The sequence below is a fragment of the Nyctibius grandis genome, chromosome 10 (assembly GCF_013368605.1).
Source record: "Nyctibius grandis isolate bNycGra1 chromosome 10, bNycGra1.pri, whole genome shotgun sequence".
In the NCBI taxonomy this organism is placed as follows: domain Eukaryota; kingdom Metazoa; phylum Chordata; class Aves; order Nyctibiiformes; family Nyctibiidae; genus Nyctibius; species Nyctibius grandis.
In genome coordinates, this window is record NC_090667.1 from 5,338,171 (window position 1) to 5,352,945 (window position 14,775).

The window sequence follows — 14,775 nt, forward strand, 5'->3', positions numbered from 1 at the left end:
AGTCTGAAAGCAATTACAAACCCAGTCAAATGAGAAACCTGAGGTTAGACCGCCTTAGTTTCATTTAAGATGTTTCATTGAAGCTCTGCTTTTCAGGCCACAGCAGACTGTCATAACACGTAAGTTAATTATGAAAGTCCAGTTATTAAAAAAAAACAAGTTTGCACCTTTATTGGAGCTGAAACATTTCCAAAGCAAGCAGTAAACAAAGTGTCTGCACTAAATAAACCACGGGATGAATTTATTATTGACATATGGATTAACTGGGGTGAATGCTTCAAAACCGCATCTGCATCTTTCTCCAGTCCCACGCAGACGTTCGCACCAGGCCTATACAAAGCACCATCTTGTCACAAAACTTACAGGAATATTTGTCCAGAATAATTTATAATGCTCCTGTTGATGCACAGCTTGGAGGGAAATGGGCTCTGTACATCTTATCTGCCAGCTGGAGGGCAGACAATCAAGGGGTTGGGCAACCCAACCTGGCTATCGTCACACCTCTCAGGAGTGTTTTGGGCTGGGAGAGATGGCTTGCTGTGATCTGATGCAAGCAGGTTAATTCAGTGATCCCGTGCAGGTACACAGGTCTGTCTGAGCTCCAGTGCTGGGCTGGCTCAGCACTACCTGCAGCTGCTGCAGCACCATGGGCCCGCACCGGACTACAGAGTCAAGCCAAGACAAGCTCTTTCCTCCTGGTGAAGGAGCTCATGGAGGAAAAGTGTCTCCAGAAATGTCCGAGTGGCAGGGAGGGGCTTTAGCTTTCCTGGAAAAACAGAACAACCTGGAAGCCAGACAGGCGCTCAGCCTCTCTGGAAGAGATCCTCCCATCCCTTACCCCTTTTTATAAAATAAGATGAAGCTTTGCAAAGCCTAATTCTTTACAAAAATAAAAAGTGATGAAATGAACATGTGCTACCACCTGCTGTCCGTTATTTGCAAGAGCAGCCCCAGGTCCCCCTCCTGCCCCAGCGCATCAGGAGCAGCTTCAGTCTGGGCAGGGGCAGCCCCAGAGCACAGGGAACAGCCACGCTAAGGAGCTTGAGAGTTTGAGATTTCTTTTGAATTATGTTCAATAAAGAGCAGAATCGAGGAGGGAATTAGGAGGTGAGGTTAAAGGGAAGGTCAGAAAGGTGCCCAAGCTGGAGCAGTTTCATGCGAACGTCAGATCCGTGGATGAACGTGGAGGTACCAAGATGGAGAAAACAGCGACAGCAGCTCCACACACCCACGTCCTGGGTGCTCTCCTGGGGTCGGTCATTCCCCACTGGCACATCACTGACAGGCTGCTGCTGTTCCAGACAGCCATTACGGCAAACAACGGCAAAAGATTCACCAAATAAATACAGGTTTAAATAGACAAATATCTGTACAGGTCACTTCACTTCCACACATCCCCACCATGTCATTGACTCCAAATTAGCAACACAGACCTGAAGCAGCAAATCACCTAAGGCTGACAAGAATAACGGCCCAAAGCTCACAAATTGCACGAGGGGAGGTTTAGATTGGATATCAGGTAAAATTTCTTCACTAAAAGGGTTCTCAAGCATTGGAACAGGCTGCCCAGGGAAGTGGTGCAGTCACCATCCCTGGAGGTTTTTAAGACGAGTAGATGTGGAGCTTAAGGATATGGTTTAGTGGTGAACTTGGTAGTGTTAGGTTAATGGTTGGACTCGATGATCTCAAAGGTCCTTTCCAACTAAAATGATTCTATGATTCTATGAAATACAAAGAATGTATTTAATCTTTTTCTGTTGCCGTGGTGAGCAAACAGACTGTGCCCGGCACATTAGGCAGCAGAGGTCTGGGCTCTTCGTGTGTTATTTATTACCCATAATTATTTGTAAAATAAAATGGAGACCAGTGGAGTCAGTCTAGGTACTTACCATTCACTGCAGCCAAAGGACTCCCAGGAACTGCTATCCTTCCAAAGTCTTGACAAACAGGGAATTAAAGGAGAAAAAAAAAAACAACAGGTTCCAATTGTTGTAACCAGAACCACATATGTCCTGAGCCCATGGTTACACATAAGATCTTACAGGAGAAAAAGAATGGAAGAAACTTCTGGACACATCAAGAACCCACCTGTATCCTCCTCAGCTTGTGCAGAGGTTGTTGTGCTTGCAAGAGCCCTGGGCGTCAAAGTTACACATCTCAAAGTCTCTACATCTGATTCTTTTGCAACATGGCACTGGTACCACGTGTCCACGGTGCCTCTTAGCCAAGACCCTCAAAACACCTCTACGACTAATTAATCAAGCACACTGTTTTACAAAGATTAAATGAACTAATCCCTCACATATAACGTTACATAGCTGAGCAGCAACCTCCAAACACCAGCTCAGTGCAGAACATGTTACAGATTTGTCTCAAACAGCCGATGCTCTCAGCTGTGCTGGCAGAGATCACACATTGAACATTTATGATCAAGAAATTGGGAAGGATGTTACCTTTTCCAAGCACATGTATGAAAATAAAGTATGGCTAAATTTAATTAATAAATTAATCAGATATAATAGTTTGATCAACTGCGACAGAAGGTTTGATTGCAGCAGAGACTTCATCAGTAACTTCCCTGGCCTTGCCAAGCCCGGTGCAGGTTGCTCTGAAAGCAAACCTCCACTAGGTTGGCTGGAAGCAAACATTTCTACAAGTACATTTACCCCAGTTTTATCTGAAAACGTTTCTGTTCAACCAACGTGCTGGAGTAGTAACCACCAAGGAATAAAAAGGCCAATCCAGCATTGGTGTGAAGTAAAAAGGCAAAAGGTGTTCAGAGAAAAAGCAAAAAAGGGAATAAGTTAATGGTAATTCAGGCTTTACAAATCTGTTTCAAGGGCTCTGCTCTTACTTCCCATCTGCCATACAGAGAAGAAAGAAACAATTCACGGTGAAATAAAAATGAGCAAAGGAAGAAAATAGTGTGTTCTAAACTAATTTTTTTTCAAAACCTCAATGGCATTTCTCTCCTGCAGCACTCCACATCTACCCAAAGGCTTGAGCCAGCGAGCGGATGCTGGGTTACTTCACTCTCATAGCATGAACTCGTACTCCTTGCTATTCTCAATCTGTCACATTCAACAATCACATGTGAAAATGACTCAGGCTGCCAGTTGTCTCCATGTTGTGCTCGTTGAGCATTTGCCAGTTCCTCAGGAGTAGGCTTGATATTGAAAACCACACTCTTGGAAATGTGATTTAGCCTGAGGCTGCTGCATTAGGCTCAAACATTTTGATTTTTGTCCTATAACTTTTTGTCCTTTTTTTTGGTCTCACAGCCCAACAATTCTGGAGGCAGAGGAAACAATGGCAGGTTAGATCGGTGGCTTGTTCAACCTGGCTTTTTGCCCCTACTGAAGGCATTTATTCAAAGTGCTTAATATTCTGGAAGGAGTGGAAAACCCCTTAATGCACCACACCAATCATTAGCTGTAAACGTTGGACAAATTTTCTTCCTGTCACCTGCAGTGATCACCTGAGAAACAGGCAATGATTTTCATCTTTTTCTGAGCAAATGCCGTTTTGTGGTGCAGCCTTTTAGGCACCACGGCTATGGGCACTGAGTCAACCCCCTCCCCTCTGCAGCAGTGAATACCCGGCGTTTGTTCAGCTCACCGAGGTCTCCCAACGCTTGGAAACAAACCTCTCCCAGTTTCATACTCTCAGCTCCAATGCCTGCCTTCAAAGCCTTCAAAAAGAAATTACAGCCCCAAGAATGCACACCAGAGCCTCCACTGACTATAGGGGCAGCCTATGGTGAGCAGCTCACAGACACGTACAATATATGCCCACACATATTTAGGTGAATCCTACGCCGGGGTGTCCCAGGGCAATGGACCCGGCTCTGAAGCAGGGAAGCGATCTAATGTGTAGCTCCATTAGAAGCTGCCGAATTTTAGTATTTAATTATCTTGGTTGTGTTCGTGTTTTGCCCAATACTACATTGTCCCCCTTCTCTGCAAACCTGGTGTCCTAAGGAAAGTATTTTGTCAACTCAGATAATATAGAAATATCCATGCTTAACTACTGGCTAATTTTATTCAGTCATTTTGTATTTTTTTGCAACTACCAATGAGAAAAAAAAAAGAATATTAGCACCTATATAGCCTCATGATTAAAGTGTACTTTATAAATTCAGTGGAGTTTTTTTCCCCACTAGAGACTGTCCTTAGCCAAAACTCTTCAGATAAATAATGATTTCCTATACAAAACATTCAGCAATTTCATCTTGGAAATGTGTAACAGGTAGCAAAAGGAAGACTACGTATAACTGTAATTGGAAATTGTATGAAGTCATTTACTGTTATACAAGTATAATTTGTGCCTAAGGTTTGACGCCAGAAATAAGAAAATTATAGAGATTGATTCTAAAAGCTTCATGCAACCATTTTATTGTTATTCAAAGTAATTAAACTGAGTTACTAATTTAGCAAAAGTAAACAATTAATCCCTCATTCTGTCTCACAAATATCAAAAGTAAGGTCATGGGAATGGTAAACGAAGCTTGCAACGTCTTCTAATAATGTAGTAAATGGACTTTATATTCAAGAAGCCTCCATAACTTCCCCCCGTTACACAGATAGCTGTCTGAAAGCATACGGTTTGTGTAAAGACTGCATATACCATATGCGTGTATCACTTCACTTGCCACCGAAACAGTTGTGTCATGGGTGGAATGTGGCAACTCTACCCACACACAGTAATGTGATACAACAGATGAAGATAGTGGAAAGCCGTGAAACTGCATGGAGAAATTTAAGTAGAATGAGTCCATCTCTACTTCAACAGGAATTAGATCAGGTCCCAAATGAGAATTTATGCATGACAGCTGGATTAACATATATATTTCCTCAAAGATAGTACCTTTATAAGCTGAAGAGTTCCATAGTGTCACATTGGAGCATTAGTTCATTTTTTATTAAGAGAGAAACCATCATTTTGTAATTCATGGCGATTTCCTCCAGGACATAGGTCTCCTTAGTTATCTCTTTTGAGTCCTGATCCTATTTAATTTGCAAGGTATGAGACTGCAGCAGGGACAGCTTAGTGTATATTTGAGTTATAGTCCGCATATATTCTGGTTCATGAGCAGGAAACAGTGCAAGCGTAAGAGACACAATTAAGTTAAAAGTTCAGCTATCTTCCATTTCAGTGAACTATCAGGCGGCAAATGATTATAGTATTATTGCATTTTCTTACACAAGAAAAACTGCACGCCCTCTTTTTTTTTTTTTTTTTTTTTAAACCATGCCCAAGCGGCAGTACCCTGCCTGTGGGATCCGCGGGGTGAAATCCTGGCACTCCTGACGGCCGGAGCTTCCGAGCAGTTGTACGGAACTACATCAGACATGCAGTGCCGCGGCGGGGGGAAGCTTTACAGCGCAGGAGCACAGATGGGATCAGCTTGCAAGTAAATATGTTTCTGTTGCTAGAGAAAAGCGTAGAAGGCAACAATGAATAAAGATGAAAAATAAGATGCTGACAGAAGAAAGGAAACAACCTGCCAAAATAGGTATAAAGAGAAGAGGATATGGTAGAAAGGACCAAAAAGCTGGATGGGTGGTTTGAGCAGCTGGCTTTCCACTAATGAGAATCCTTCCATCTTACATCAATAATGCCATTATTTGGCATTTAACCTCTCAGTTGTGACTCCATAACTGGGCACTCAAGTATCTCATAGCAATTTTCACTGTTCACTCACATTCATAAAAGCTCTTGCCGTGAAAGGCAAAGCCTTGTGCTCCTTTTGTGGTGCTTTGAATGCAACCAGGAGCTCTGCCCGTGTAATGAATGCATGCAGGTCATACCTTTTACTTTTTCTTTGATCTCATTAACTTAGTTTTAATATGAAAAGATGGTCATCTTCTTGGAGAAAGGTAACCAAGAGCTGGAGAGGTGATTCTAGAGACAAAAATTTTTAAGAATCAGCCTCTATCTAAAAAATGACAATGAGGAAAACAACATCATGGTTCATAATTCCAGCTTCTTATCAGTGTTCAGATTCTAATATTTGATTAGGACAAGTAAGAATTATGGTATTCTTAGATCTGTTACTTCACTACTGCAGTACAGCCCAAATGCACACACTAGAAAATATTAATGACTAAATGCTCCATAGACCTGCAAGCCTGAGGCAGAGAACAAGAATCAATACACATTTTAACTGTTACAACCCTGATAACAGATCAAGTATCTAAATAATTATAACAGTCATCTAAACATGGCATACAAGCATCTCAGGTGGTGGCAGAGTTCAGTAGTAGCATCCATAACGGGCAAAAAGGAGTTAGAAATTCTTCTCTCACTGTGGAAGTCTTCGTACTAAATGCAGACATTTCTAGAAAGCTTTTGATCATATTCAACTTCTCTTTAAGTACTTAGAACATTTTTGTGTAACAATGTACATTAAAGTAATGTTAAGGCTGCAAAGCCCTTACCTACAAATTGTGCCATCCCAGGATTAAAATTCCTTAATTCAGCTCTGTTGTGGATATGCATAAGGGGAGTTTTCAATTATCTTTTTATATGCAAGTCTTCTGGAAACCACTGAACTCTGTTCCATGCAGAGGAAAGCAGGAATATTAATTGCCTCAATGCTTTTTGTATGGGGCTTTCACTGTAGTTTTAATGCTCAATAAACATCAAAGATTTATCTTTACTATCCAACGGTGACAGAAGATGCTCTTACATTCACTTGGTGGATGGAGAACAGGCCATAAAACTTACGGCTGAAACCATTAAGCATCCAATGATTCTAGATGTACAATATGAGTGCGCCAAGTCCTCATTTTTCAGAGTACCTGTCATTTCAGGAATGTCCCAGGTTCAGAGCAGTGATCCCACTGATCTCAATAGCCATGGAAGCTCTCCTGCAGTTCAGATCCCTGTCTCTCTACCTGTATATATTGAAAATGTAGACTATAATTAAGCTCTGCCCTCCTATTTGGGATCCCTCTCCTCCTCCCAGTTACTCCCTTCTTTCCTCCTCATTATCTCCCCTGCTTTGCCGTAACTCTGCTCTCTGCTCTCCTCCCCTGCTTCATTCTTGCCTCCAGTTACATTGTTTTTTTCACATTTCCTGGGCACTGAAAGCAGAGCACGGGAGAGCACCGAGCCTTTGCCTCGTTCACCTCTTCTGTAATCCCAGACATGAGAGCTTTCACAAGCCACGACAGCTCTGTACCTGCTCTCTCTCAGGATGGGGTGATGTCTCTTCAGCTCACCCATCATGTACGAGCCATGCAAGATGAAGGATGTATCTTTTACTAAAAAGAATTTAGAAGTCAAACAAGCCTCTACTGCACTGTATATAGATGTTTCAAAAGAGTATATAGCTTCACCAAATTTGGTGATTTAAACAAAGCAAAAAGTACCATAGCTCAGCCACAAAGACAACTCTCTACCACAAGTTTCACATCCCTCTGTGAGTGCACGCAGGCAACAGGACCTCAAAACAGCTGTAAGTGTTGGTAAGATAGACCGAGTAGCACTCCACAAGTCCCCCCAGACACAGCTCCTGCCATGGATGCAAGCGTGAAGACGGGAGATGACGGGGTGCTAAGAATTTTTAAACTACTCACAGCAAATACGTCTTTCTCCAGGTGTCAGGTCAGAAAGGTTGTAGGACATTCACCTTCATTTTGTGGGACACGTGGCTGTGTGTTGCAAGCAAGATTTGGCCCAACTGAAGCCTTATTTAACAGCACAAAAAGGTATTTTTGTTTTAGGGCTAATGAATGCAAACTTAAGCTGGGAGTATGGTGAATTCAACATTGTGTTTTAAAAAGTGACTAATATCTGCTCTAATCTGATTGTCTTTAACAGCAGTACTGTCCCAAACTGAGGACAACTGCACTCCACACGACATGGCAGCTCCTGAGATGTATGGAAACTGTCATGGGCAGGTAAAAGATTAATGGGAAGGGCTCTCTTTTTGATTGATGAATCTGTGACCTTGAGCAACAAGAGTGCTTGCACGAAGTCTATCTGCCAGGCGAGACAGACGAAATGAAAGAGGCTCATATTGCACTCTCAGATCTCATTAAGCACCCAGACCCGAAACACCGATACCAGCACTGGCCATCTGCTCCGCTGTTTGCCTGGTTACAGGTCTGATAACACTTACAGGGAGCAAAAGTTAATCGTACGTACAGATGAGCAACAGCACTTCTGCACAGGAAATTCGGCGGAGCATAACAGTTTCTAAAAAAAAACCCCACATACCTGTTTTTACTTCGTTCTGTTGTTTCAAACCACGCAGGCAAGCTGGCAGTTCAAAGAAAAATTGTTGACACAAAAGGCCGTAACGTTGGACTCTGCAAATATTGCTGGTTTTTTATAAATAACCTGTAAAGTTATCATAAAGTTAATTAACTTGAAATCTGCCAAATTGCTGAGATCTCCTGTTAGTCTGTATAATGGGCAATAACACAGAATTATTTTTTAATTGCTTTTAAATTATTTCCTCTAATGTTCTTTCTTGCTTATCTCAGTTATTTGAGAATTACTAGTATTTTCTGCCATTTGCTCTCCACTTGCAGCGAGGAAGGCCCTCGCCAGTAGACCTTTCCAAGTCTACTGTAATATTACCCCAGCATCCATCCCCGGGGAATGAAGTTTCCCTGCAAGCGTTTTTCGAGAGACTTATGATCAGCTGAATTTTCTTTGCTGAGCAGCAATTCCTGGAAAATCCTGCAACGTATTCAAAGACTTTCCTACTGCTTTTGGAGAATTAGCTCTGGGCAAAATGATAGAGTCTATTGAGGCCATATCTGACCTAGAAAGTATTAACTGAAGAATGTGCAGGACAGCTGGTTATCGGAAAGAAAAGACATGCAGCGCAGGAGAATGACATGTAGAGCTACTCGAGTTAGTTCTGAGCGACTGTCAGCTCTGCAGAGCCAGCCAAGCCTGGGAAGCAGATACGGCCCTTCTGCCGCAGCCCGTAACGGAGCTAGCTCAGATATCTCTAGCACAGGACTGCGCCATGCGGTGAGGAGATAGTTTATCATCCGAGAGCATTTCAGATACGTGATGTGATAAGGCTGAACAGAAATCTGAAGTATAGCGGGATAATTTCCAACTAAGTGCCAAAGGGCTCAGCCCTTCACTGGAGGACGTTCTGTGATCGGGTTTGGTATGCAGCGTGCCAGGGTCTTCTCGTTCAAAGTGCTGCTCTCGATGGTTGTTGGTGGTGTTCCTCAGAAGCACGACCAGGTACCATCCTCCTTTAAATTATGTTAAAAGAGAATGCCTTGTTGCACAACAGTGTGAGTGCCATTTATTTCCAGCCACATATCCAGTTATACCTAGGCAGATGAGGCTTCAATTCTTTTTTAGCTTTCCCAGTTCAGAAATAGGGTTGTGTATCTGGGATAATGTCTTTTTCTTTACTATTCCTGTCGATGAGGTGGTGCATACCAAGCGCACGTTTGCTGCTGCATCACCAATGGTTGAACATTTTAACTCTGAAAATAGGAGAAAATCCTTAATTTGGAAACCATTATTTATCATTTTGGCTAGTACTGCACAAGGATGGCACTTCCCCACCATCACTTCACCTAGCATCTCTCATCTCACTGTAAAGCCTTGTTGAACAGGGGCAGCAATAACACCACTTAACAAGAAGGTCCTTTATTTTTCCAAATAGCTTGGCACACATCCATTCATCGGTTCAAGGGAGAAAACGACGCGAGCTGTAAGCCGAGTTTCACAAAGGTGCCGATGACAATTCTGGTGGCCATTTCATGGTAAACACTGTTCGTGCAAACGTCATAGCAAAGGATCTGGGGAGCTATTTCACTATTAAAGACACAAACATATAAAAGATATCCTCTTTCCTAAACAGCGTTCAGCACACCACCCACATTTTGCCTGGGCACATCCACTGCAAGTTTAAGTTCCTGATTCGGACTTTTGCAGGAGAATTTAAAGTTCTTTTTCAAACAAGTGATTATTTTCATGAGGCGTCTGTGACTCCTGCTAGAAACCGTGTCCCTCCGATACACCATTTATACTGGTTTCGTGGTTTACGCTACAGCTGACACGTCACTTTCACCCACTTTTCTGCCCCCCCCCTTCCCTCCTCACCCGCGACCCCCCGATTCCCACGGGGGCACCCCAGAACACCCCTCCGAACCCCCTCCCCACCTTTTATCACCCATACGGCCCCCCTGCCCCTTCCCCAGCTCCCCCGCAGCCCCCCCAGCTCCTCTGCCCCCCCACCCGCCGGTGCCCCCGAGCTCTCCCCGACCTCCTGCCCCCCCGCCCCGCGTTCCCCTCCGCGGCCGCGGAGCGTGCGCCGAGTGCTGGCGGCCTGGGCAGGCGGGGCGCAGGGAGAGGAGGAGGAGGAGGGAGGAGGAGGAGGAGGAGGAGGGCCGGCCCGCCCGCAGCCGCCGCCGCCGCCAGCGCCGCCATGATGCTTGTTTGCTTTCAATGAGTGTGAGGAGGAGGCGGGGGGGAGCCGCTCTCCCGTCCGGCCCGCGGCAGGAAACAAAGAGCCAGGCAGGCGGCGGAGCGAGGGCGGCGGGGGGACGGGGATGCTGCAGCCACAGGTAGGGGCGGCCCCCGCCGCGGGGGGTGTCGGCGGCGCCTGGCCTGGAGGGGGGGCTGTCGCTCGGGGGGGTAGCACGGGGGGGTACTGCTGGGGGGGGGAGCGGCGTTATTACGGCGAGGGGGGGGGGGACCTCCCTTAGAGTTTGGCGGGGGGTGACGCCCCCGCGCTGTGTCGTTTGGGGGTGTCATGGGGGGGCGAGGCCCCTCTGGGCGTGAGGGGGCTCGGAGGGGGGGCGAAGGCGGCGCTGGAGGAAGCGCTGGGCCCCGGGCGGTTGTTGCTGCGGGGACGCCTCGGGGGAGGCTCCGCGCCGCGGGGAAGCGGTGGGAAATGTCGGGTATTAAAGCGGGAAGCGGCGGGGAAAGGGGGCTCCGCCGCGGGGAACCGGCCCGGCCACGCACCCCCGGCCGGAGGGCTTTGGGCACCCACCCGGCGTGCGGGAGGGAGCCGGGCCGGGCGGCGCCTCGCAAGGAGCCCGGGTTTATTTGCATCGGGAAGACAATTAAGAGAAATTAGTGTAATGGCATCTGGAAGCCTGAAGTTTTTTGTTGTTGTTGTTGTTTTTTTTCCTCGCTGTGCAATTGAGTTTAAAATAATTAAACAAAGGCAGAGGGAAATGACATCAATCCTGGTAATTGCCCGTCCACCCCCAGCGCACGGCTTCCCCGTGTCTCTGCCTCCCCGCAGGCCGATTTGCCTCGCCGGGAGCACACCGAGGGCCGGCAGCGCTGCCTGTCAGCGGAGCGCCGCTCCTGCTCCGGAAGGAGCTGCCGGCAGCTGCCCGCCCCGCCGGCAGCGGGAGCCGCGGCCTCGCTGGCGCCGGGGCCCGGAGCGGCCCTCGCTCGTTCCGGCGGAGGGAAACGGTGAGGCAGGCGAGGGGGCGTGATTGCCAGCCCTGGTGGCCAATGGGGGAGCGCGGGAGGCGGGCCGAGCGCTGGCACGTGAGGCGGCGGGACAGACGCATGCAGGGATAAACAGAGGGGAATTGGGGCGGGGGGGCAGAGACCCCGGCGGGGGCAGGCGGCGGAGCAGCGATTGCTCTTTAATTGAGCTGATTAGTGGGGGATTTTTATGGCGTTTGTTCGAGTGTGGGGCAGGTGTAGAGGGAGTGAACACCTGAACTCCTGCACTGTGTGCGCCCTTCAGGCCTGGAGGAGGGGGGGGTGGCTCCTGGGCGCCATGAGCTGCCACCGCGCTGACAGGGCAGCTCCTCTCGTTTGTCATTTTATAGAGAATTTGAAGCCTGGGATCAAACAGAGCTTTAGAAGAGTACGTATCTGTACACCTGTCTCTATCTTGATATGCATATGTATTGTGAACATGTATTTTATCAGCAACTTTTCCACAAACATTAAAAATTAATATGAAACCTACTTTGTAAGAAATCTATTCAGAACAAATACAGTAAAACAGAGGTTTTCTTGTGGGTTTTTTTAATACAGATACCTGTATTTCCACAAATCCATAGAAAATTGCATTACTGAAAATGTAACTTCACAGATGAGTATTTGCTTTGTGGCTAGAGTTGCAGATCTTCTGTTTTTTCGTGTGATTTCTGGGGCTTATTTTCTTAATCTAGATTTTGCCACAATGGGTAACTAATTCAAAATTCAAGGGATTAAGAAATACCTGTGGTATTTGTCTGGCTTAAATACAAAGATGTGCAAGTGTTGACTGGTAATTGTATTGTGTCTCGCATTTTTTTTCATTCTAGAGCAGGTCTCGTAATTGGGAATTTATCAGCATTTCCACTGGGGTAATTTTACAGGATTATCTGCCCTCTGTTCTTCCTGCTGGTTCATCTGGACTCTCTGGAGTTTGCTGCTAGCAATGAAGCCTTCCATGGGGGTTTATTCATGGTATTACTGAAATGGAGCCCTTCGTATTTGGATTAACTCTTTATTTACTTTTCACCTGAATCGCTTGGATCAGTCCGTTTATAAAAAGGATACTACCATGCATCTCTTTTCTGTTTGCATTTTGAAGTTGAACTCTGAATACAGTCTTGATGTGTTCAGGCTGTTTACTTTGCTCGAATTTTAGAGGAAGAACTGAAATATAACGATAGATGAAACCGTAATACTGCATGGGCAGATAAATGCTTTTGAGATTTTATATATGAAGACTTGAAAATGTGCTACAAGGGGTCACATGGTAAAAATCATTAAGGTAAAATCAAGGTAAAAATCATTAAGATCAGGCTGTACTAGATATTAGGAAGACATTCTTCTAAGCAAGTGCAATGTTCACGATGGAAACCACTGCCTGTAAAACGGAGCCGAATGCGCCCAAGATTGAGCAAACTAAAAATTATTTCCCAACTGATGAACAAAAGCATCTATTTTATTAAAAAAGCATGTTGGTGTAAATAAAAATGGTCCTGTTAATCGATCACCAAAAAGTTAAGTATTTTTGTTTGTAGCGCAGTGTCTTGTGATTTGGATTACCACCATGCCTAGGAGGCCGGGTGGTGAACCAGGATTCCTCCTTCCAGTTGTGCAGCACCTGCTACAACAGGCAGTCCCTGCTGCAGAGGCCCTCGTTCTGTTTGCTAAACAGAATATTGAGGTTTAAAGTTATTCTCTGGTTTTGTCGTGTAATTTTGGCTGTACACACGTATATGTACAGTTCGTAACATTACATCCCTGGCCCAAATGGGGCCATGTTAAGTGAAGATTGTACGCAGACTGTATCTTTATGAATGAAGATACCTTTAAGTCTTCAGAATTGAAAGAATATACAAGAATTGTCACTTATTCCCATATTTTTTTTTTCTGGGAGAAATGTGTAGTACTCAAAGGTTACAATTGTGTACGATGAGCTTGAAAAACTACCACTGACCTTAAAACCCCACAAGAATAATCTCAACAGACCATACCTCTAAATTTTAGTCCTAGTTGCATGAAACAGCTTGACTCTTTGCCCCGTTGCATAAAATGTATCTGGGTTTTTTTTCTATCTGTATATTGAGATTTTACACTACTTTCGGTGTCAAAATACTTTACTGATATTACTGAATCCAGTCTAAATTTAGACTTCTTCATGGTGTAATTTTGAGAGCTTTAACATAAATTGCTCAGACTGAGTCACTGCAGGGTTTCATCGGTTTTGTATTCCTTCTTCAGTGTTGGTGCTTCACACTTGGAAGTGTGATTATTGTACAATATCCTGCAAGATTATTAGCACTGTATTAAATGACATAATTTGTGTTCCTACATTGAAACTGGGTTGTAGAAGTCCACTCAACAGCGAAGCTTAGCATGAGCATGGGGACATGCACTCACAGTTTCTACATTGAGTGACTTCTGCAGTTGAAGTCTTGAAGAGTTTAGAAATGCTTAGGCAGGTCCCATAGAAAAAGCTGTTTAAATGCTAAACATGTACTTTTGAGCTACTAATTACACTTCCAAGATGGTGCTTATTTAAAAAAAAAATTGGCAACAACTCCATTTTCTCTTTTGTATGACTGCAACATAAATCCTTTTGTTAATGCCTCAGAGGGCTTTTTTTAAGTGAAGGAATCAAGGAGGGACTAGAAGCAGAAAATATATACGTAGTCGTTTACTTTAGAACTAAAATACTTGCTGTTAGTATTGCAGTTTATGCTATAATGGAGCTCTGCAGGAAGAGATTTAATTTTTTTTTGACTGGGAAAGCTGTTAGATGTGTTCTGGAGGCTGCCATAAAGACGTCGTGATCGCAGCCTGGATATTGTGATGGCTCTTTTGTGTGTCTTAGTTCACGTTCCTGATATGCATCTTTTATTTTGCAAGTTAAGCGGCTTCCTACCTTAAGCCTCTCCTAAAGATGATGTACCATTTTATAATACCAGTATCTCCAAGGCCTCCTTCAGCTCTTTGAACTCCCCGCTTTCCTTAGCGAAGCAGCAGTTTCAGTCTGAAGACTGGGGGTTTCTAGAACATGCTGAAGCAATCTGAATGATAGTTCATGTCATTGGGGTACGGCATCTTGCCATAGTTAGGAGACCATGAAGCACACTGTAATTTAGTGTACTGTATATTACAAATAATCTGTGCGGCTTTACCGCTTGAGCTATTTTGGAGTATATTGATGAGCGAGGTGTGGATCCTGGAAGTTGATCTGACTTAAATGGTGCTTCACAGAAGTATCTCTTTGTATAGATCAATTTGCAGAGTCAGGGATCAGAAAAAACTTCTAAGTGCTGGCTGCGCTTCACAGACAGATCCTTTCATGTGCTT

The 14,775-nt window shown here is 44.8% G+C and overlaps 1 protein-coding gene across 2 annotated transcripts in view; it reads left to right on the forward strand.

Moving 5' to 3' along the window:
- Positions 1 to 10,407: 10,407 nt before the first annotated feature.
- The window catches only part of CNOT6 (CCR4-NOT transcription complex subunit 6), a 34,046-nt gene continuing 29,678 nt past the window's right edge, over positions 10,408 to 14,775 (forward strand). For both annotated transcript variants that reach the window (XM_068409138.1, XM_068409140.1), the window contains exon 1: positions 10,408 to 10,556. The gene's annotated coding sequence lies outside the window, so the exon portion shown is untranslated. The remainder of the gene's footprint in view (positions 10,557 to 14,775) is intronic.